The following is a 24,526-nucleotide window of genomic DNA, read 5'->3' as shown; positions in this document are numbered from 1 at the left end:
AGAAACAACAAGAAAATTTCTAAAAACGTGGAAATTAAACAACAGACTCCTAGAAAAAAAAATACACGAATGTACAAGGAAGAGTCAAAGGAAATTTTTGAAACATACATAGAACTGGATGAAAATAAAAGTATAGCAAAATATGTGACATGCAGCTCACGATCACGTGAGAAAAAAATATATAGCACTAAATGTTTGCATTACAAATGAGGAAATGTCTCACATCAATCATCTAGGTTCCCACACGAAAAACCTAGAAAAAAGAAAAGAGCAAAATAAACTCAGAGTAGAAAGAAGGAAATAATAAAGATAAGAGCAGAGATAAATGAAAATAAAAATAGAACAATAAAGAAAATCAGGCAAAAGTTGGTTCTTCAAAAGAAATCAATACAATTGACAAACCTCCAGCAAAACTGACATCAATAAAACAAAAAGACACAAATACCAATACTAGGAATGAAAGGGGGAATATCACCACAGATCCTGTAGTCATTAAAAAAATAATAAGGAAATATGACAAACAACTTTATACTCATAAATTCGACAACTTGGAAGCAATGGACCAGTTCCTGGAAAACTGCAAACTACCTAAACTGAACCAAGATAAAATAGATCATCTGATTAGTCTCATAACTATTAAAGAACTTGAATCCATATTTTAAAAGCTCCCACAATGGAAATCTCCAGCTGCAGCTGGTTTCACTGGAGAATTATATCAAACATTTAAAGTAAAATTAACACCAATTTTTACAAATTTTACACTATCTATTTCAGAAATAGAAGAGGAAGGGACATTTCCCAACTCATTTTATGATTCCAGAATTACTCTGATATCAAAGTCAAGACAGTACAAAAAAAATTACAGACCAATATCTCTCAAGAATTTACACGTAAAAAATCCTCAACAAAAATATTAGTAAACCCAATCCAACGATGTATTAAAAGAAGTATCTACTGTGACCAAGTGATGTTTATTCTAGGTATGCAAAGCTAGTTAAGTATTTAAATATCAATTTAATTCATCATATCAATAGGTTAAAAAAAGATATCATATGATCATGTCAATTGGCTCAGAAGAAAAATTTAACAAAATCCAATACCATATCAGGCTGAAAGCTTTCAGCAAATTAGGACTAGAGGATAATAACCTCAGTTTGCTAAAGGACATCTATAAAATAATCTACAACCAACATTATACTTAATGGGGGAAGACTGGATCATTTCCTCTTAAAATCAGGAAGATGGCAAGAAGATCCACTCTCATCACTCGTATTCAATATTACTGGAAGTTTTAGTTAGCACAATAGGACGAGAAAAATAAATAGAAAGAAAATAGTTTGGAAAGAAAGAAATAAAACTGCCCTATTTGCAACAAAATGGCTGCAGCAATTCCAGACTTTATATGTGTACACCATACTGCCCAGAGCAAGAGAGAGATCTTTCCTTCCCCTTACAAACATTTGACTCCTGAACCAGCTACTTTGGCAGAGGTGGAGAAATGATTCTGATGAATTTGTGCCAATCAGGGCCCATGCCACAGGTAAGGAGTATCAGTGCTAAACAACATTACTACTGTCAATGGATAATTGGAGGGTGGTGGGCAGCGGGGACAGTGCAACTCTCCTCTTCACAAGTAAACCCATCTATGAGAAAGATACTTTCAGGTAATAGTAAATGCTGTAAAGAATATTTAACAGGTAATATAATACTGACTGTAGGTAGGAGAGATTCTGTTTTAGATAGGATGGTGAAAAAAAGGCATCTTAGAGAAGGTAATATTGGAGCTGAGCCCTGAATGATGAGAAGGAGCTGGTCTTCTGACAAGCTTGGGGAAGAAGACTCTGGGAAGACAAATTACAGTCTGGTTGCTTATTTCATTGTCCACGTCCTGTACAAATCTGTCAAGTCAACAAGATCAGGGACCATGCTGGCTAACTCCCTTCTGTACCTAGCAGGGCCTTGCAAAGATTAGGTACTCAAATATATTTCTGATTGAAAAATGAAGGGAAGGAGAATTCCAAGCGCAAAGACTGCTCAACGAAATGCCTTGGAATTGTCTCTGAAAGAGTGAAGAAGAGAAAACCCGTTTTGGGCCAGTAGGACTGATGAACAAAGGCATGGTACACGTATAGGAAAGAATGGTCAATCTCAAGTGAAATAGATGGGAAATAATGTGGAGTAAAAAATAAAGGAGTTTAAATAAGTAAAATTGCTTTCATTACAAAGAGTTTTAGAATCCAGTTAGAACTTACCTTTGATGACCTAGACAGTAGGAAAGCAGTACTGGTTCTTGTACAACGAAGTAAAATGATGAAGAAGAATTTAAATAAGACTACTGTGGAAGGAGTGAGTAGGCTGATTAATCTGATAATTATGATCTTTAATTATTGCTGTGTCATGTCTACATAAAAACTAATGCTGTTGAAAGGATACTAAGTAAACCAGATTGTATTCTAATACTATTATTTGAAGGGTTATTATGAGTTAAACATTATTCTAAGCACTTTATATGTTCTTATGAAATGCTCACATAACCTTACGGGATAGATATTATTTTCCAATTTTATAGGTAGTAACTGAGGTACAGAGAGCTAAGAAATTGTCCAAGTTCACCCAGGTAATAAGATGTGGAGCTGAGTGGAACTGTACTCTTAACCAATACTTGATGCTACGCTTCCATAATGCTGTGGAAGTAAAAGGGTTTTAGAGTTTTCAAAAGAACGGGAATGGACAATATTTGGACTCATATATAGAATATTTCCAATTTTGGCTCAGTATCTCTAAGGAATAATGGAGCTCTTCTTCCGAAATGTCATCTATTACCTCTTGAATTATATTCTCCAGGAATTCAATTATAAAAAACAAAGAATGAGAACTTCACTTTTCTGTATATATTTTCATTGTGTTCTTTCCATAAATTCCTTTTTATCTAGACCCTGAGTTAGATATTTAATATTTTCCCTTAAATTATTTTTTTCTTTTTGCTTTCAGGTATTTTTCACTAACAATCTATAATGCTTATTCTTTGGGACGTTTTCTGACAATCTTTCCTGTTTATTTCAATTTTGTTGAACTCAAAATTTCTGAACATCTTTGATTTATACTCCAAATAGATAATTATTCTTATAAATAATATGTTTAAGTTAAGGAAAATACCCACAAAATACTGTTTAAAGCATATTCTTTAGGTAAGAATACTTGCCTTAGAAATTCATTATTCTATATATTCATAAAGTACATTGTTAAACAATACTTATGTACTTAATTCAGGAGAAATCATTTCTGTGGTCATTCAAATTGGTTCTCCACTTCTCCTCACCAAAAACACTCATGCTTTTATTCTTTTCACCTCGAGATAGTAGAAGTGTTGATCTCAGTTGAATGCTATTTTAAGAATATATCTTAAAGCATTTTAAAAGCTTTTTCTTTACACTTAATTTATTTATACCACAGTCTTATAATTTTCAACTATAAAAAAGTAAATTATTCAGAAAGACATTTTCTTAGTGTCTCCTTTCAATGTCATTGTCTAATGTGGTATGACCTAGCAATAATTTTCTTGAGGAGGTTAATATTTAGGTACTAATTTTTGATGTTCTGCAAATACCCTATTGATTGCACACTAGAATGTTTAATCAGCTTTTCTAAGCAGAAATGCTCTTCATCTTTTCATACTCTATAAGATGTTTCATCTGTAATTAAAGAGTCAGCTATACTGAAAATCATTGTACTTTGCTCTTTCCAGTATTATTGTGTAATTATTGATTGCCGGGCTACTTTTAATTCTCTGTTGTTAGTATAGACTACATCACTTAAAAATACTTACTAAAAATCCCCGAACATATTGCATTATATCCGTTGTCTTTTTTCTTAATTTTTTGATATTTTTCTATCAATGCTTATCAAAAAAACAAGCAAATTTGTAGCTTGTTAGTGATGTAATTAATGACTAAGCACATTTAAATGTAGAATGGCTTGAGATGTTATAGGAGCTTCATTTCTACTCTCTATTTTTTAAAGTTTTCTGTGAAAAGTGGACCAACGTCTATGAATCTAATTTTGCAGAAATTTGTTGGGTGCACATCTTAATGAAATCAATCATTAAATAAGCACTGAAGATATTTTGTGACTTTTTTTTCTTAAATGAAAGAATTAACTTGCAGCCCCAGAGCATATGGGTATATCAGGAAAATTACATGCTTTCTCGAAGGATAAATTAACCTGCATGACTCACAATCCATCTGGGAAAACTCAAGCAAATTCTGTTTGGATGTTTACTCTTTTTACATATCTTTGCTCTAGCTCATCGATTTATGAAACTGAACAGAGTTAAAATAGAAATAGGGACATATTAAGCTTCTCTGAGTCAGTTATTCCATATACCCTTAACCTTAATTATATTGGTTTGCCCTTCTCCTGTGGCTGTTAAATATTATGATATGCAAAACTATTCCCGGTACTATTGACAAATATATCAAACCTTGTGTTCATCAAAACTGACCTGAGAGTTCTGCACCTTGGTGTGTGCAGTCAGATCTAGGCTTTGAAGTCAGTTTCAGGAAATTCTGTGCAAGTCACAGGACAAGGGCAGAAGCATCTGAATCTCAACCAGAGAGAAAAATCAGTTGGTGTGTCCTGGCTATTTGAATCCAGCTATTGTGATCACAAGAAACAAATGTATTCAAGTTAGTACAAGAGAAATGAAATTTATTATAAAGAGATTGTATCCATTTGAGTCTAATAAGGAGAAAAAAATCACAGCAATTGGAACAGGAATATTTTAGTGTCAAAAATTATTAAGTTATACTAGGGGAATGACTATAAGGATATAAACAGAACTCTACAGGTTACCCTAGGGCTGAAGGAAAGTTGGCAGTGAGGGACAAGATTGGAAGGGGGGATTCCAAGGTGGGCTTCAGATTTTGTTGGAGAAGGTGTGGATGTAAGCCCCTGGAAAGTTTGCTAGTTTATGTGGCTGGGCAAGCAGGAACTAAGGTCACAGTGAGCCAAGGTTGGTAAGTGGGCGTAGACGGAGGAAGAGAGGGCTTTTGCTAGAGAATTGGAGCCTGTGGTGTCTACATAGAGAGGACTCCCCCTGGGATACAGGCTTTCCAAGTGCACAGACAGCTGAGGCTGGGGCGAGTGCACAGAGCCTGAAGACGATGCTCCAGGAGGGAGGACTAAGCAAGATGGTCACCAGTGGGCCATAGCTGCGAGGTGGCTAAGGGGCTACATGTTCTGGGGGCACAATGGGACAGAGTGCCAATGGATGTACCTCCACACCCACCACTGACAGAACATACAGCAGGAACAAAAAATAAAATACAACACAGCATCCCAATCAGAAGCCTTCTTCTTCCCTCAGTGTCTCTCCTGTGCCCTCTACTGACACAACTTAACATGTGTTCACTGGGATGGAAAAATGTTTGAAGTCCAATCCATTATTGCAGAGCAGGTACTGAAGGGTGAATTTGAAGCTGAGAGGCAATAAAGTGACATTTGGCACAAATGAGAATGGAATGAACTTCTAAATGACACTAGAAAATCGTAAGGAATCTAGTCTGCACTAAGGTACCAGTTCTTCTGTTTCTCTCTCCTGGCTGTAATTCTTTTCTCAAGTTATCTATCAGGAAGTCTACCCTTCTCTCCTCATTCTTGGGTTCCTTCTTTATCATTTTAACTTGTATATGGCCATCATAGTCTCTCTAACTGCACTCAGTGTGACACATTTCAGCTTCGGTTTCCAACAGATGCATTCTATCAGGTTAATGTCCCAAGTTCTAAAGAGGTAATCTATTTAGCAAAGTTCATTGTTTTGCACCAGATGTCATTAAGTGTACAGATTAACTATCCTTGAGTCTAATAATTCCGTACCTGGGGGTAGGGTAAGATGGTATAAAATGTGGCTCCCAGGAAAGGCTCTTCAGCAGGAGCCGACAGATAGTTCCCCATGACAAGGGATGGAATCACAGACTGGGACACGATGATTGATAATGTCTCTATTAAATTTGGGTGATAGATATAAGGCAAAATTTTTCATAGAAAGCAGTCTTATATTTTATGCTTATATTTTATTATATTTTATGCTTTATATTTTATTATATCTAAGCAGTTTTATATTTTATGCCTTCTAGATATATTATAAACTTTATTTATAAGATCCATTTTTCTACCTCATAAAACAGTTTCTGTTTTCACTGGATTACCTTCAGTTTTTTCATAAATTCTCGTTTCAGTATGCCAACATCAAAATGGATCTAAGAAACATAATTTATAATGGAAAAATTATATCCTGGTTCTTTATTGTTATACCTTTCTGCATTGCTCAAGATCATTACAGTTTATTACACAAGGAAGCTCAACTCAAATCAGTTTAAATAAGAAAAGAAAATTCATTACCTCATGTGTCTGAAAAATACTGACTTTAGTTACTGCTGGATTCTCAGACTCAAATGGTGTTACCCATTTCTCATCTCAGCTTTCCACTGTGCTGGCTTCATTCTCTGTAGTTTCTCTCCACATGATGGCCCTCACTACTCCAGACTTATGTCATTTCTAACAGAGTGTCAGAGTAGTTGCAGGGAATGGTCGCTGCCCACAATAATGGCAGTCAGCAATGGAAGCCTAAGAGGACAAATGTCAAGTTGCCCATGTGAAAGCAACAGGAGTGTAAAAACTTTTTTGCTCTCATCTTTTCTGTGAATTTCTTTAGGTTGTATGTAGATATGTGACGAATTTTAACTGAAAGGTCAGCTAATTTACAAGTCAATATCCATTATGTATAACCTTGCAGTAAGTTAGATGTACACTTTATATGATCTAAATTGGATTGTAAGACAGAGTAAAAAAAAACGAGTAATTGTATTAGGCTGGACTCTTTTGGTTGCAAGTGACATAGACCCAATTTCATTTCTCATAACCAACAACAAAGATCATTAATATAAGACACTATGTCTCATGGAACTCAAGAATCAGAATGAACTTGGGTAAGAGGAACCACTAGATACAGGGATGCAATGACCACAAGATATCCTCTGCATCTCTCAACTCTGTTCTTCTCTCCATGTCACCTTTATTCTTTGCCTTCACTTCAGATCAGCCAAAAGCAGCTCATAGTTTATGTCTTAAAGTTGTCATTAGGAAGAGACAAACTTAGTATTCTAAGTGCCAATGCAAAAATTGTGAGCCAGGATTCTAAATAACCAGATGCCCACCTTTGGGTTGATAAACTCTAAGAGGGGCAGAGAGATGCTATCCCAGACTGCTCAGCCTGTCCCCCATAACTTTATGTATGAAGGTAGAAGATAATTTTCAAAAGAATGGAGAATTGGCCATCAGTTTCATAGACGTCTAATATAGTCATGTGGAAGGAAATCACACATCTGGATAAATTATACATATGCTTCTTCATCTCCATGTGCTATCACTTGATTAAAAAACTTGCTGATTTGAGCTAGCCCAGTGGCAGAGTAGTTAAGATCGTGCGCTCCACTTTGGCAGCCTGGGGTTGGCAGGTTCAAATTCTGGGCATGAACCAATGCACCACTTATCAAGCCACGCTGTGACAGGTGTCCCACATACAAAAATAGAGGAAGATGGGCACGGATGTTAGCTCAGGGCCAATCTTCCTCACCCCCCAAAAAAACTACCTGATTGTATTGGGTAAAAATACTTCTCACAAAGTTCTAGAAATTACTCTCCTCAGTGTATCACTTCTTTTCTACCATCTCCTCCCACACAGAAAAGAATTAAGTAGTGTAAAAATATTCTGTGAATTCAAATTAATTGGAGAATGCCTATTTGAACTACTATAAAACCTGAGTACCTATTTTTAAAAGATGCATTTAATCATTTTTTAACACAACAAGCTTACCCAAATAACTTTGATGTTTTGCTCTAGTGAGTAGAAAACAACTTGAAACAAGTATGGCAAAACACCAAACTAAACTGAACAGTATCCATATAACTAAAATTATGTGGTTTATAACAAAGGTATAATTCAGATTACTGGAAAATTTTTCAAGAGCTTAAAGCAGCTAGTTCTCTTAAGTATTTTCTTCTATAATATAATGCACAATGCTCATTTGCTTCGTTAAGTCCCCTTTTTTTTCCTTTGGAGAATAAAAATAAAGTTCTATCTAGCCATATTTGTCCAACTTACCACAAATTCTGAAACAGAACTTCAAAAGCAACTATAGAAGAACCTTCGCCATAACTTCTCAATATAGACTGTAAGGTGATATAAGCTTGGCTGCTACATGAAAAGAGAAAAAATGATATGGCAGAGCCAGCCCTGATGGCCTAGTGGTTAAAGTTTGGTGCTCACCGCTTCAGCGGCCAGGGTTTGCTTTCCGGAACCACACCACCTGTCTGTCAGTTGCCATGCTGTGGGGGCGGCTCACATAGAAGAAATAGAACGACTTACAACAACTAGCATATACAACCATGTATTGGGGCTTTGGGAAAGAAAAAAAGAAAGAGGAAGACTGGCAATAGATGTTATATCAGAGCAAATCTTTCCCTGCAAAAAAAAAAAATTACATGGCAAAATTCACCCAGCTATATCAATTTCACGTATAAAGGAGGAGAAACATCTTAGACAAGTATTTTGTTCCATATACATTACTTGACATAGACTTCTTTTAAGCAAACCAATATTCATGGCCTGATGGAACTACCAAAGGTGACATATTTCAAGATTAATCATTATCTTGATGATTATCTTAATGATAATTAATCATTATCACATCATTTTATTAGAAAGGAAAAAGCTTCCAACCTAAATTTTCTGGCTGTATAATATAATGATAAAGTAACTGGTCAATTCAATGAAGACTCATGGTAGGTGGTAGACTGGGTGAGTGAACAAGTTAGGGGGAGGGCAGGCAATCATCTGTATAAGCTCTTGGTGATTTGTCAAAAATTGACTCAGAAGCTGGAAATAGGATACTTATTGCCTAAAGGATCCTTATTTCTAGGCTAGTCTAAAGGCTCCAATACTTCCAAATAGATGAAGCTTTCCCTAACCAGATTTCTTGATACAATAATGCTGCCAGAGAGGGCCTTCATTTTTATTTGAAGACATGTTTATGATACTTGTTTTTAAGTATATTCAAATAAATACGTAGTAACTGAGTCATATTTTAAAATAGGAAATAACGAAGTAAATGACAAGCTGCCACAGGAAAACATATATGTAACTAATTAATATATTATTTTGAAGCAGGTATATAAATTAAATGCTCAATTTGGAACAGTTATAATAATTAATGTGGTATTTGAACGTAAAATATGCGTAAAAATTTTGAAACCCCTTAAGGGAATAGTATTGTTTCTTTCCTTTTTGCAAGAAAAATTTGTTTCCTTTAAAACACAGATTAAATTTTTAAAAAACCGAGTAAATATAGATATATAAACATTTACATATATCTTCCCACCATCACTTTATGGAACCATCCCTCCCTGATGATATAAGAATTTTTTTCAGTCCGTATGGATGGAGTGAGGTGGACACGAAGGTGTTCAGTGATGCTGTTTAGTTCATATGATTGCAGTGAGGTGGAAACAGGGCTAGTCTGTCTATGTAATTGCAATAAAGTGGATACCTGCTCTCTGGGCTCCCTGGAGAGACACGTGAGTCAGGCCTAGTCAATCACAGTATTCTGTTCAGCCAGTCACAGGGAACAATTAAAAGCTGGGTATGTGATGCAAGCCAAGTCACTTCAAGTCTTCCTTAAATCTTTTTTAAGATTAGGGGAGAACTCAACTTTTATGCAGCTGCCATAATAGTAGGATCTGAGTGTGAGCTGCAGATGAAGCCAATACAAAGACAAGAAGAACCAACTGATAAGTAAGAGTCATTTTGACCTCATTTGAGCCCCTAGAACCAACTATACCTGAAATATCTGCTGGACTTTCATTTTAATGGAAGTAAATTCCTTTCTATTGCTGAAGCTACTTCAAGTTGAACTTCCATTGTGTGTGAACAATGACCAATTAAGATGATCAAAATGTAGACTTCAACAAAGTCCATTCAATGTGATGTATTTAGTTATTTAATCCATGGCTAAAGCAACTTGAAGGGAGTAGAAATATTTTCCCATTGTGTCTAATTCATGTTATATTCACTTTCACCCAATATTTATTGGGTGCCCACTCTGTTTCTAATCTCCTGTTGTTACTAGAGATGCAGCAGTGAACATAATTTTCTAATCTTACTTTGTGAACACATTATAGTTTTAATAGTCTTGTGTGATGCTCAGATCCCCCTACAGGGTGATCATTTCCTCAACTGCCAAGGGTCCTCAGCCACTGAAGGCCCAGACCTCAGTCCCTCTCCAGGAACTGCCTTTGGTTTAAGGAGCCAGCCTTTTCTAAGTTACAGCCCCTCTGGCAGTTGCTCTAGTGACCAGGTGAAGGGGCAGAACCACGGCCTGGCTGTTGCATCAACTGGGACTACTCTGAATGGCCTCCTGGCTACCAGAGCTCCTTCTTGGAGTAGCGGAGACCTCTGTTATAATTTCATCGCAGTTCAACCTCTCCCTTTGCCCAGCCCAACTCCTCTCACCCCTCACAGGTGTTGTTCCCAAAATTAATCTCTTGTCAAAAATCTCAGAATCTCAGAAATCTGTTTCCCAGGGATTCTGACCCACAGTACTTATTTAATAATTATTAGAAGTTTTATATAAAATATTTTAAATTAAAAAATATTTGGGGGCCGGCCCCGTGGCTTAGCGGTTAAGTGCTCTTGCTCTGCTGCTGGTGGCCCGAGTTCGGATCCCGGGCGCACACTGACGCACTGCTTCTCTGGCCATGCTGTGGCCGCGTCCCACGTACAGCAACTAGAAGGATGTGCATCTATGACATACAGCTATCCACTGGGGCTTTGGGGGAAAAAAATAAATAAATAAAAAATTTTAAAAAATATATTTTGATTTATTCCAGAATTATACAAACAAAAGTTGGATGAAATAAAAATGTAAATGTGAAAGATAAAAGTGTACAATTTTTATAAGGAAACATAAGATAATTTTTATGAACTTGAGGTAAGAAGGATTTCTTAATAACTCCAAAATCACTAAGATTAAATGATTGATTCCTTTGATTACATTAAAGTAAGAATGTCTGTTCAATAAGGAATGCCACAAAGAAAGTGAAAATAGAAGCCACAACCTAGAAGAAATATTTCAAATCATGTTAACAGTAAAGGATTACTGTCCAGATTAACACTTTCACATCAATAACTTTAAAAAGTCAATCCAGGGCCGGCCCCGTGGCTTACCAGTTCAGTGCGCGTGCTCCGCTACTGGCGGCCCCGGGTTGGGATCCCGGGCACACACCAGCACACCAGTTCTCCGGCCATGCTGAGGCCGCATCCCACATACAGCAACTAGAAGGATGTGCAGCTATGACATACAAATGTCTACTGGGGCTTTGGGGAAAAAAAAAAAGGAGGAGGATTGGCAATAGATGTTAGCTCAGAGCCAGTCTTCCTCAGCAAAAAGAGGATTATCGCGGATGTTAGCTCAGGGCTGATCTTCCTCACAAAAAAAAAAAAAAGTCAATCCATAAAAAAGGACAAAAATAGATGATCAGCCACTTCACAGAAGAGTTTGACAATAAATAATCATATGAAAAAGGGTTCGACCTCACTGGTACTTAGGAAAATACATATTGAAACAAAGACTTGATCCTGGTTTTCCTAACTACATGGGCAAAATTTAAGAAGTCTGAAAATTCTTGCTTTGGTAAGGATGTGCTACTATGGGAATTCTAATAAACTGCTCCTAGGAATGTTAATTAGTATAGTCACTTTAGAAAACAATTTGGTATTATTTTGCAAAGTTGAACATGACAGTAACCTATGATCTAGCAGTTCCATTCCTTGGTTCACATTGTAGATACTTTTGTACACAAGTGTAATAGATATATTGTTCCTAAAAATTGTTGATAATAGGGAAAAAAAGATACACAGAAAAAAATGTCCATGAACAGGAGAATGAGTAAATAAACAGTGATAGTCACTCTGTGAAAGATTATACAGCAGTGAAAACGAATTATCTTCAGCTACACAAAAACAGTATGGATGAAACTTAGAAACATTATGTTGAGTGAAAACAAGCAAATTACAGTATATGATATTTTTCTAAAGTTTAAAAACAAGTAAAACTAAACAACATATTGTTTAAGAACACATACATATGTGGTAAAACTATTTTTTGAAAAAGAAGTAAAGACGTAGAGAAACTAGAAGGATGTACAGCTATGACATACAACTATCTACTGGGGTTTTGGGGAGAAAAGGAAAAAAGGAGGAAGATTGCCAACAGATATTAGCTCCGATCCAAACTTACTCAAAAAAAAAAAAAAAAAAAGAACTAAAGAAAGGAAAGAAATTATAAATATATAAATATAAAACCTAGGACAGTGCTAACTTTTGATATAATGGCACAGGGTTTGAATAGGGGAGAGAGAAACAGGTAGTTGATCAGTATTGATCAATTCTAGTTCTTGAGTTGTGATTTGGGATTCAGAGTATTTGTTTTATTATTTGCTTTATATCTTTCTTATACGTTATATGTATACTCTTTTGTGAGTGTTAACATTACATAAAGTTCTTTAAAAATCACCTGCATAATTCAGATACTAAATGAAACAGGCCAACGAAAAAATATTCTGAGAAAATCAGAAAAATTTGAACTCTGACTAAACATTAACTGACATTAAAGGATTATTGTGAATATTTTAGGTGTGTGTGGTATTATGGTTATGGTATTTTTTTACAGTTCTCTTTTAGAGATACATACTAAAATATTTACAGTTCAAATGATATAATGACTAGGATTTGCTTCAATATAATCTGGGGGCTGAAAGGGAAGTAGGTGGGACTATGGTGAAACAAGATTGGGCGTGTGTTGATCATTGCTGAAGTGGATATTAGAAACACAAAGATTTATCATATTATCCTCTCTACTTTGGTATAAGTTTGGAATTTCCATAATAAAAAGAGAGCAAAAGAGAGCAAAAGAGAAAAGAAATTTCTTTCCAAATAAATTTTTTGTTAAATAACTTTTAACTTTTTGATTCTGTTGAGTGACAATTATTCTTTATTAAAAATGCCACTTCTAGGACTGGCCCCGTGGCCTAGTGGTTAAGCTCGAAGTGCTCTACTTTGGCAGCCAGGGTTTGGTGCCCAGGCGCTGACCTACACCATTTGTCAACAGCCATGCTGTGGTGGCACCCCACATACAAAATAGAGGAAGATTGGCTCAGATGTTAGCTAAGGGAGAATCTTCCTCAAGCAAAAAGAGGAAGATTAGCAACAGATGTTAGCTCAGGGCAACTCCTCCTCAGGAAAAGAGGAAGATTGGCAATAGATGTTAGCTCAGGGTGAATATTCCTCAGCCAAAAAAAAGAAAAAAAAATGCCACTTCTACAGAAAAGGCAGAATCAGTTCCCTCTCTTAACTTCTCTTTTTGCCAATAATGTTATCCTACTCCTAATCAGTTCAATTTAAAACTGACCCAAATGATCTATTTAATGTCAATATTCAATGTCATCAAGGCCTATAAAATGTCTTTCATTGAAAAGTTTTTTGCTTATCTCACCATTAGTTTTTCAATGGCCTGCTCCACCTATAATTTTCACCAACTCCAAAGCCTCTAATGGCTCTCACGTCTCTTTTATACCATCTTTTTCATCCTATTTCATCCACAAAGACCATGTATGCATTAGCACTTTTGTTCCCATGCTCAAGCTCTTCTAGCTATGTTCGATAAGTAGCTAAAAAGTTGGGTTTTTTTCTAATGCAAAATATAGTCACCTTTCAAGGCCCCTCATCTCCAACTAAACCTTCCCTGACCATTCTAGACTTCAGTGACCTCCCTCCTTGTGGAAACACTTTCTTCCCTTAGCATTTATAATGCCATATCCATCTGAATTTCTTTCTAATTCATTGACCTCTCCTGCTTGGTATTCTTTTCTGACTTGACTTTTCTTTGACTTCAAAAGGTTTGAACCCACAGGATTCTCTGTTACCCTACATTTTTTGTTTGCAAAGAAACCTTATCCTGTCCCACGTTTATCATCTAAACAGCAGTATCTCCAAAATCTATATCTCTAGCCCTGATCTCTCTCTCTCTTGAAATCCAGAAAGCAGAACTACTGATTATTCTCTCTATTAGTCACAGTTTGTTCAGGAAAATATTAACCACTCTAAGCTTTTCGTATAGGAAATGACTTAATTCAAGGAACTAGAGAATTATAAAACCATTAGCAAGTCTGGGGAAGCCCCAACTAGGGACAAAATCAGGATAGGCAGGAACTCAGAAACTGCTGTTACTAGTCTCAGCTACCAGCAGCACTGAAGTGGGTGACTCTCAGGAAGATATCTGGAAGACACCAGGGAAAATTCTATACCTGCTGTCTCCCATGCCCATGCAGCTGCCTACAGCTCCCACCAAAGAATGATGCCGTCTCCTTCTTGTTCACCTTCCAAATTGCAAACAAGTGTCCTTCACTGGCAAAATTGAAACCCGTAACTGTGGACAAGTAAGTTGGAGAAATGTAGATCTATGTGTTCAGTCCTTGCAAAACAGAGGAAAATTTAAAAGGGTAGAGATGGTTGTGAGACAATAAACGGTATTTAGATACAACCAAACTTCTTACTCTCCAGTCTTTCTAATTTGGTAAATAATATTATAATGCATCCAGTAGTTCAAGCCAAATTCTAATGTTTAGCACTGATTTTCTTTCTTTCCTATATAACTCACACCCAATCTGTCAGCAATTTGTGTCAACTCAATCTCTAAAACTATCCTAAGTCTCCTCCTTTTTGCCATCTCCACTGACACCTTCTGAGCGTAGGCCTCCATCCTTTCTCACCTGCATGATTGCTGATTGTAGTGCTTTACTAATCTGTAGCCCTGTCTTCCACTCTTGTCTACCTTCAACAAATATACCCCAAGTGATCTTTAAGAACATAAATGAGATCACGCTACTGCTCTTCTTCAGCACTTTCTGTGGTTTTCTGTCTCACCTGGAGTATAATCTAAGATCCTCACTTTATTTTCTTATTTTTTATTTTATTTATTTATTTTTTTTCCCCAAAGCCCCAGTAGATAGCTGTAGGTCACAGTTGCACATCCTTCTAGTTGCTGTACGTAGGATGCGGCCTCAGCATGGCCAGAGAAGCGGTGCATCGGTGCGCACCCTGGATCCGAACCCGGGCTGCCAGCAGCGGATCACGCACACTTAACCACTAAGCCACAGGGCCGGCCCCTAAGATCCTCACTTTAAAGTTTCTGGTCTCTACACCTCAACCATCAGGCTCCAGTCACACTATCATTAAATTTCCTCAGATTTACCAAGTTTATTACACTGACCTGCAATGTTATCCCTCCAGTATTCACATGGCTACTGTTTTGTCTTAATAGCCATCTCAGAGAGACTTTCTTTCCAAATCTAAAATAGCACCTGACACCTTATTTTAATTCTCTACATAGCACTTATTGCAATCAGAAATTGTCTTTTTTAATTTACTTTCTTGTTGTCAATCTCGTCCTCCAGCATTAAGTATGATACAAACAAGGACCTTATTTTGTTCACCACCATGACGTAGTGCCTAGAACAGTGTACGGAGATAAAAATTGCTCAATAAATACATGTTGAATGACTGACCATTCTAGCATGCATTGTGATAATTGTGCAATTTTTAAGATAATTGTGATGTTTCTTGTGTCATTACATTTTACTGAATACATCAGTCTTGATGCTATAATTGGCCCAAGACTCTTTCTAAGTAACCACGCCTTGTTGAAAACCTCTGCGAAAGAGTTAGTCCTTAGGACTCTGTCTTGTTCCTCAGTATATTCCATTTCCTTGCATAAGTACTGGAAAATATTTTCAACTAAATGAATTAACCAAAAATCATTATATGGAGTGCATAATATAGTAGTATTTCTGTCATTACTTTCTAAATGTAAGATGTTGTGGGAAAATGTTAGATTCAAATTGCTACTAGTGGCCGTTAATCCTGAAATAGAGATTTGTTGAGAGAGTCAGTGGAATATTATTTTGTCTTCAATTAAAATTTTTCATATGTTAAACATTCAAAGAAACAGAGTTAGTCTTTAGGAAACCATATTGTACTATATGAAACTTAGTGCCATTGTACTAGATGGTGTCATGGAGTGCGTCTGACACAAAGACAGCCAATTCTTAGACTGTCCAGTTACCTAAAATGTAAAAATATTTGCTAGAGAAAATTCTATCTCTTATGATTTCCATATAAGAGATCGAGAAAAGTGAATAGCAGTGGGAACAGAAGCTGAGAGTTCATGATTTACAAAGCCAGAAGTGGGGTCATAGGGTAGGGGTGGACATGGGCTATGTTCAAGCCAAAGGCATGAGAAAATAAAAACTATGCAATACAGAAAAGATATATCGTCTGAAAGTAGGTTAGCAGGGTGGGAGAAAAAATGAGACCTGCCCAGAGCTGCTGAATCAAGTTAACAGTTCAGGGCTAGAGTGAGGATCCACAAACTCTTACTGCCCAGGTCCCCAGAATAGACTTGGAGTTAGCTCGTAATAAACCTCAAAATTCCTGCCTTCCTGGGTATACGTATTCACAATCACTTCCTTATAATTTGGAGAAAGTTGGGCTGAGTTTCCCCTCTTTATACCAATATAAACCTAATTATGTGGTACATTGCTGTAATTTCCATATTTTTGTCTTGTCATTTAATCTTTTATTCAACAAATACAGTCATGCACCACAATAATAGCATATACGATGGTGGTCCCATAAGATTATAATGGACCTGAAAAATTCCTATTGTCTAGTTGCACGGTAGCCGTCATGATGTCACATAGATGAAGAACAGGCAAGAGAAAAGGAAACTGCAGGAGAAGAAAAGGAAGAAAAAAAAAACCCAGAAAATTCACAGCGAAGGGTTTAGCAGAAGCTTTTGCAGACCTCAGCAAGCTCCTTAGTAAGTTTGAAAACATGGATCCCAACACCAAAAGGCTTTCACTAATAGAGAGGAAAGTTCATGGTGCATTATCCGCTTAAAAGCAAATCTGTGATGCAAAAAAGAAACAAAATAAGCAAACCTCCATGGACATAATTCTGAAAAGAGTGACACCTCCTCAAGAAGAGGTTCAGGTCCTTCAGAAGAATGCATTCCAGAAGAAGGCATTGTTATCACAGGAGATGACAGCTCCCTGCATGGTGTTGCCCCTGAAGAGCTTCCAGTGGGACAAGACGTGGAGGTGGAAGCCAGTGACATTGATGATCCTGACCCTCTGTAGGCCTAGGCTCATGTGTGTGTTTGTGTCTTAGTTTTTAACAAAAAAGTTTAAAAAGTAAAAAAATCATTAATAATAGGAAAAATCTTATAGAATAAGGATATAAAGAAAGAAAACATTTTTGTACAGCTGTACAATGTGGTTGTGTTTTAAGCTAAGTGTTATTACAAAGAGTCAAAAAGTTTAAAAAAATTAAAAAGTTTATAAAGTAAAATTACAGTAAGCTAAGATTAATTTACTATTGAAGAAAGAAAAAATTTTTAATAAATTTAGTATAGTTTAAGCATACAGTGTTTATAAAGTCTACAGTAGTACACTCATGTCCTAGGCCTTCACATTCACTCACCACTCGCTCACTAACTCACCCAGAGAAACTTCTAGTCCTGCAAGCTCCATTCATGGTAAGTGCCCAATACAGGTGCACCATTTTTTATCTTTTATATCTTATTTTTTCTCTACCTTTTCTGTGTTTAGATATGTTTAGATACACAAATACTTGCCATTGTCTTAAAATTGCCTACAATATTCAGTAAAGTAACATGCTGTGGAGGTTTGTAGTCTAGGACACAGGTATACAGGTTTGTATACCATATAGCCTAGGTGTGTTAGGCTATACCATCTAGGTTTGTGTTAGTACACTCTACGATGTTCACACAATGACGAAATCACCTAGTGACACATTTCTCAGAAGTATCCCCGTCGTTAAGCGACACATGACTGTATTTATTTAGCAATGGCTATGCGTCAGGCACTGTTCTAGGTTTTAGGATAGGATGTTGAACAAAAAAGACAAAAACAAATCACTGGCCTCCTGAAACTTACATTATAGAAAGGGAAATATCATAAAGAAGATGAATAAGTTAAATATACATTATAAGAGTGATAATGCTGAGAAGAAAAAGAAAATAAGACAAAGAATGGGATATGAAATACTGAAGGAGGGAAGAGGGATTGAATTTTAGACAATGTGGCCAGTGAAGGCCACGGGGAGATGGTTACTTCTGAGTAAAGACTTTAAGAAAATAAGAGCATTACTATGAGCATGGTTGGAAAACTCTAGGCAGAGGGAAAAGCAAACACAGAGGCCCAGTGTTGAGAAAGTGCCAGCTGTGTTCAAAGAAGAGCAGAATAAGGAAGAAGAAGAATATTAGGATACAAGATTGGAGCGCTATGGGGCAGCGAGAGGTGAGCCAAGGAGTGAGTGAGATGAGGAGGTGCAGGTCAGAATGAGCCTTTTCGGTCATAGCTTTTGGCTTTTACTCTAAGTGAAATGAGTTGCCATTGGAAGGTTCTGAGCTGAGAAGTAGCATGTTCTGACAAGTTTTAACAGGATCTCTCTGGTTACCGTGTTGGTAACAGACTACGTTTGCCTAAGGGAAGAAGGGAGATAAGAGGCTATTGCTATAATCTCGCTAGGAGATGAATGGTCACTTTAGACCAGAGTGATGGCAATGGGGGTGTAGAGAAGCAATTAAATTACGCATATATTTTGAAAATAGCACTGAAAGAGTTTGCTTTTAGATGAATGTGGGATATAAGTGAAAGACAAGAGTCAAGATTTGTGGCATGAAATGGGAAGACTGTAGGAAGAGCTGATGTAGGTTTAGGTAGAAGGCAGGTCTACCAGGAGCTCAGTTTTAAGCTTAAGCTTAAATAAATTTGACATATTTAATAGACTTCTTAGCGGAAATGTCAAATAGGCCAGTGAGAGAGAGAAATCTGGAGTTCTGGGTAGCTTTCTGGAATAAAGATAAATAAATCTGATAGATAGGGAGATAAATAGACAAATGGACAGATTTTAAAGCCATGAGATATGATGAGATGCCCTATTCATAATCCATCACTTAGAGGCCAGTGAGATGAGAAGGAAAACAAATGCGTCAGAAATGGGAGGAAAGGGGCCGGCCCTGTGGCTTAGCGGTTAAGTGCGTGTGCTCCACTACTGGCGGCCCAGGTTCGGGTCCTGGGTGCGCACCGACGCACCGCTTCTCCAGCCGTGCTGAGGCAGCATCCCACATACAGCAACTAGAAGGTAGTGCAACTATGACATACAACTATCTACGGGGGCTTTGGGGAAAAAAAGGAGGAGGATTGGCAATAGATGTTGGCTCAGAGCTGGTCTTCCTCAGCAAAAAGAGGAGGATTAGCACCGATGTTAGCTCAGGGCTGATCTTTCTCACAAAAAAAAAAAAAAAAGAAAGAAAGAAATGGGAGGAAAAACTAGCCCACGGTGATATCCTGGAATCCCAGAGAACAAAGTGTTTCAAAGAATAAACCATACTATCAAATAATGCTAATAAATTACCTAGGATAGGTGGCAGATGCAAGGAGGTAAATCAGAAGTGGTTGAGGGAACTTGAAGTTCTCTCCTGAGAGTTCCTCTATTCTTTGTGGAATAGAAAGCCAAGTCATCAGCTGAGAGTGACGATGGAGACAGAAGTGTTTGGCTTTCATTGTAAATTTCCTATTATAATGCCTTTCGAGTAGGAGGTACTCAATACTTGTTGACTATGTAGTTGACAAAAAAAAAAGAGAGTGAGAAGATATGGGTTAGAGGCCCCACTCTAGTCCCTACAGTGTTAAGTAAATCACTTAACTTCCTCCACTTTACGATTCGGTCTTCTGGGGCGAGCCCAGTGTCATATTGGTTAAGATCGTGTGTTCTGCTTCAGCAGCCCAGGGTTCGCTGGTATGGATCCTGGGGACGGGCATGGACCTACTCAGGGCTTATCAAGCCATGCTGAGGCGGTGTCCCACATATTTAAGAACTAGAAGGACCTACAACTAGGACGTGCAACTATGTACTGGGGCTTTGGGGAGAAAAAGGGAAAAGAGGAAGATTGGCAACAGATGTTACCTCAGGGCCAATCTTCCTCAAAAAAAAAAAAAGATTCAGTTTTCTCATTAGTAAAGTTAGGCTAATAATAGCTATTTAGTGGAGGGAAAAAAGCCCTAATTGAGAGAATTTGTGGTACAATAATTAGGAAATTATGAGTCCTGAGTATTTAGTACCTTTGTTTCAAATATAATTTATGTAATTATAAGTTTATATAATTTAATATTTAATTTTATTAAACTTATTCCTGAAAATTTAACAATTGGCTCTCAGGAGCTGAGACAGGTGGGCTCCAGTACACTGCTGTATCCATTCCTGAGTTTTAGTAACGACTGAATAAAATAATGTATGTGGGAGAGCTTAAATTTGTTAAAAATCTATATGAATGTCAAGTCAAGGATCATTATTATTTTGAGGTGTTTTAGAGGAAGTAAGAAAAGCAAAAGATACAGTTCCAGTCTTATTTGTGTTGAAATTTACCATGTGACCTTAAACAGAGAATGATTAACAAGTTAATGAGCAAGAAGGTAAATTTTCACTTAGGTAAGACAGAGAATTGGCTTTATGACCATAAAAATGGAGAAAGATTTTAACCTTTTTTTTCACTCAAAGTCTAAAAAGTTGATCAATTTAATCTGTTTCTGTTTTGTAACTTTGCTGTTTAAACATGCTTCTCTCTGCAGATAAAAGGACCAACTATAAAACTTCTAAAAGATTCCTTTAAGTTATGAGTCAGTTATTTTTGGAATATTGGGTAGCATTCAATATTAAGACTCTTTTCTATTTGGTAATAAGAGATATGGTGGAAAAGAGTAAACTACTAATACTTCAAAAAGTGATCTCTTTTTCCCCGTGCAGACAGTAAACCCATGTTTGTGAACTCTCTATATTTTATTGTCAACTGTGGTTCGTATGTTGTTTACCGAAATAAAGAAATAAATATAAACTAGAGGGTTATTTAATACATGTGGCTTTTGTTTCATAACTTCTAAATATGTCTACCTTATTTTTTAAAAAGAAATATTTATTTCTAGTTTCACGTCTCATAAAATGCATCTTAAAAAAAATCCCTATGGGGAGATTACACGTTACCATGATATTTTGGTACAGTAGTCCCCCCTTATCCATGTAGCATGTGTTCCAAGACCCCCAGTGGATACCTGAAATTGTGGCTAGTACTGAACCCTACATATACTACATTGTTTCCTATACATACATACCTATGATAAAGGTTAATTTATAAATTAGGCACAGTAAGAGATTAACAACAATAACTAATACTAAAATAGAATAATTATAACAATATACTGTAATAAATCGCCAGCATCATTACTCTTGTGCTTTAGGACCAATAGTAAGTAAAGTAAGAGTTACTTGAACACAAGCACTGCAATACCAAGAAAGTCAATCTGATAACTGAGATGGCTACTAAGTGACTAATGGGTGGGTAGCATATACAACATGGATACACTAGACAAAGGGATGATTCATGTCCGGTGGGATGGAGAGGGACAGCCCGAGATTTCATCATGCTACTCAGAATAGCGTGCAATTTAAAACTTATGAATTGTTTATTTTGGGAATTTTCCATTTAATATTTTTGGACCACAGTGGACTGCGGTAACTGAAACCATGAAAATTGAAACTTTGGATAAGGAGGGACAGTACTGTATATAGATTATAGTTAGAAGAGATAGTATCCACTGTACCATAAATTTTTCCAGCAAGATTAAAGAGAACTTTTGAAATATCTCATCATCATCCCTCTTCTTCCCTTCGGTCTATCCTGAAAGCTCAAGAAAGATAAATGTAGAGAAAAAGAAATTAGAGGACCTAGGGGTCACATTCATGAACAAATCATGACTGATATGCAAATGGCTTAGTAACAGAGTATGACTTTTCTAAAATAAATAATATTTATTTATCCTATTTTTAAGCCCAATAGTTTTTTGAATTAGGTTAGTAATTCCTCGACCTATCAATCACTTTTGTTATTGATGTTGGGGCTTATTTTTGTTTGTCAATATGCTTCCCTTTCATCTTCAGAACCAATCTGGTGATATCTCACGGCCTATAGAGTTTCTTAAATGCAGTGGTAACGTAAAATACACTTTATCTCCACTTAAAAAAGCAAAACTCAAGAAAAAGACAATACCTCAATAATTCCTCAGAAATCAAATAAGAAGATGGAAATTTTCCAGTTTATCTCTTTCTAAAAGTAGAGCTGCCCTTAAAAACAGAGATTCATAGAAATCATATTTGGGCTGCTCTAAATCCAATGTTACATTTAAAGCTTTTTTTTTTAGATTTATGAAAGAAAACCTGTTTTTGTTGTTTCCATCACAAAGGCAATATTGTCTAGAAAATTTCTTAACAAATATGTGCAAATAATACAGGAGTTGATGTTAAACACATCAGAAAATCTAATCATCCGTGAGAGAATTTTCACACATGTAACTTCAAAGGCAGCGTCAAGTTCGTGGAAAATCTTGCTATCTGTTCTCTAGCAGGCACATATCTATGCTATAGAAATTGCATTGTGAGAAGTCATAAAACTTTCCTTTTTGGAACAAGGTCAGTGTTCAAGATTACATTGGTATACCTTATTGGAAGATAGTTATCCTCCTACCATTTTATAACATATACATTTATATTGTTTTCAATAATGCTTTTTTTGTATTGACCTCGTTACACCATTTTGATGATTTTTGAGGAAATTTTTCCCCCCAATTCTTTTTATTTTGCCCTTCAAATTGGTTTAAAAGACAAATTTTAGCAGATTATACTAATTTAATACAAAATATCATTCAATCAAAGATTCTTAAACTTTTTTGTGCCATGGACCTTTTGGGGAATCAATTAAAGACTAAGTTCTCAGAATGATGTTTTGAAATGCATAAAACAAAACATAGAGGGTCATAAACAAAACCAATTATATTGAAATGCAGTTATTTAAATATTTTTTAAAGTTGTGTGACTCTATTAACATATTAAATAACAAGACCTAGCAATATGTAAAATAACTATCAAAGCGGTGATGAGCATAAAGAATAATTTGTGATATCACGAACCCCTGTAATGTGGTTTAAAAATACCTCTGATTTCTATTGATGATTAAATTATACGTGGTGCTGCTACTACTGTTGCCTATGTTCATAATTGAAGGAAATGCTACATTTCAGCTGGAGGCTAATGAAAATAAAAATGTAATTTTTCCCCACAGAAGTTCACACAGCCCTTGAAACCTATTTATGGATGCTGGGGTTGGTAGCTATGAAGTTTGAACCCCTGACATAGAATTTTATTAAAAAGTACCTTCCTTATAATAGCTGCAATTTAGAGTATCTTCCACTGAATCATTTAGTCTTTTAGATTGCTTTTATAGAGGCTTCAGCTTTGATTTCTTCCTTTTTGTTCTCATCCCCTTAGTTAGTAACTTGTTTGGCTCAAATGGAAAAGTCTCTGAACACTAGTTGAGTGGCCAATTGCAGAGGAGGCAAAAATGTCTAATTTTTCCAATTTACATAGAATGACCAGAGCGTAATGTGTACTGAGGAAACCATAGCATGGATTCCCTACCTCGTGCCAGTTTCATGTCTGCTTAACTTTTCATTTTAGAAGGTTCTGCAACTTCCCTGGAGTAGCTGTGCCATGAATTTTTGCTTTTAAAGAAAGAGCTGAACCCTCACATGCAAGTATGAATTAGACCTTTTAAAAAGAAGATAAACATAAGGCTCTCCATTTCATTTACCTTGATGAGATGCTATGAAGATAATATATAAGAAAGAAAGCTGAGATGCTAAGAATTTGTCATTTGGTTCTAAATCACAATTATTATGCAGTTAAACCTCAATCTGATTTTCTAAAATTTAGTCTAGGGACTTTTATGCTTATATTATGTAAAAGATTTTTTCCCAAAATTATAAAACTTTCAGTGAAATTATGTATTTTCTTTCTTCTCTGATAAGCGATCACTACTTGTCATCTATATGGCATCAAAAGCCTAGTGTATCATGATTTCCCTTTGTCCATAAAGAACAAAGTTATAATGATTGCCCAAAATGATTCCATAAAAGAGACTATTCTATCCCTTAATTATATATAACTTATCTACTATAACTCTTTCTAAGAGAATTATGGAAATGTTTGTAATTTTTGGCAGTCCCAGAATAGTCCCAGATAAAAGAATCTGTTGCACCACAGACCTGAAATGTTCTCATTCATTTGGATATTTTATACAATTAATATTATAGCATGTTGAAACTGCAAACATAACATGAAAAATAAGATAGGAAAGTAAAATAAAATAATGTAATAGCAGAAAAGGTAAAGACTAAATTCTGAACCAACAGTTCAAGAGAAAGACTCTCTTCTGATACCTAT

This window comes from Ceratotherium simum, chromosome 1 (genome assembly GCF_057802395.1).
Source record: "Ceratotherium simum simum isolate JZ-2026a chromosome 1, ASM5780239v1, whole genome shotgun sequence".
Classification (NCBI taxonomy): domain Eukaryota; kingdom Metazoa; phylum Chordata; class Mammalia; order Perissodactyla; family Rhinocerotidae; genus Ceratotherium; species Ceratotherium simum.
Note: the sequence above shows the minus strand (reverse complement) of the source record.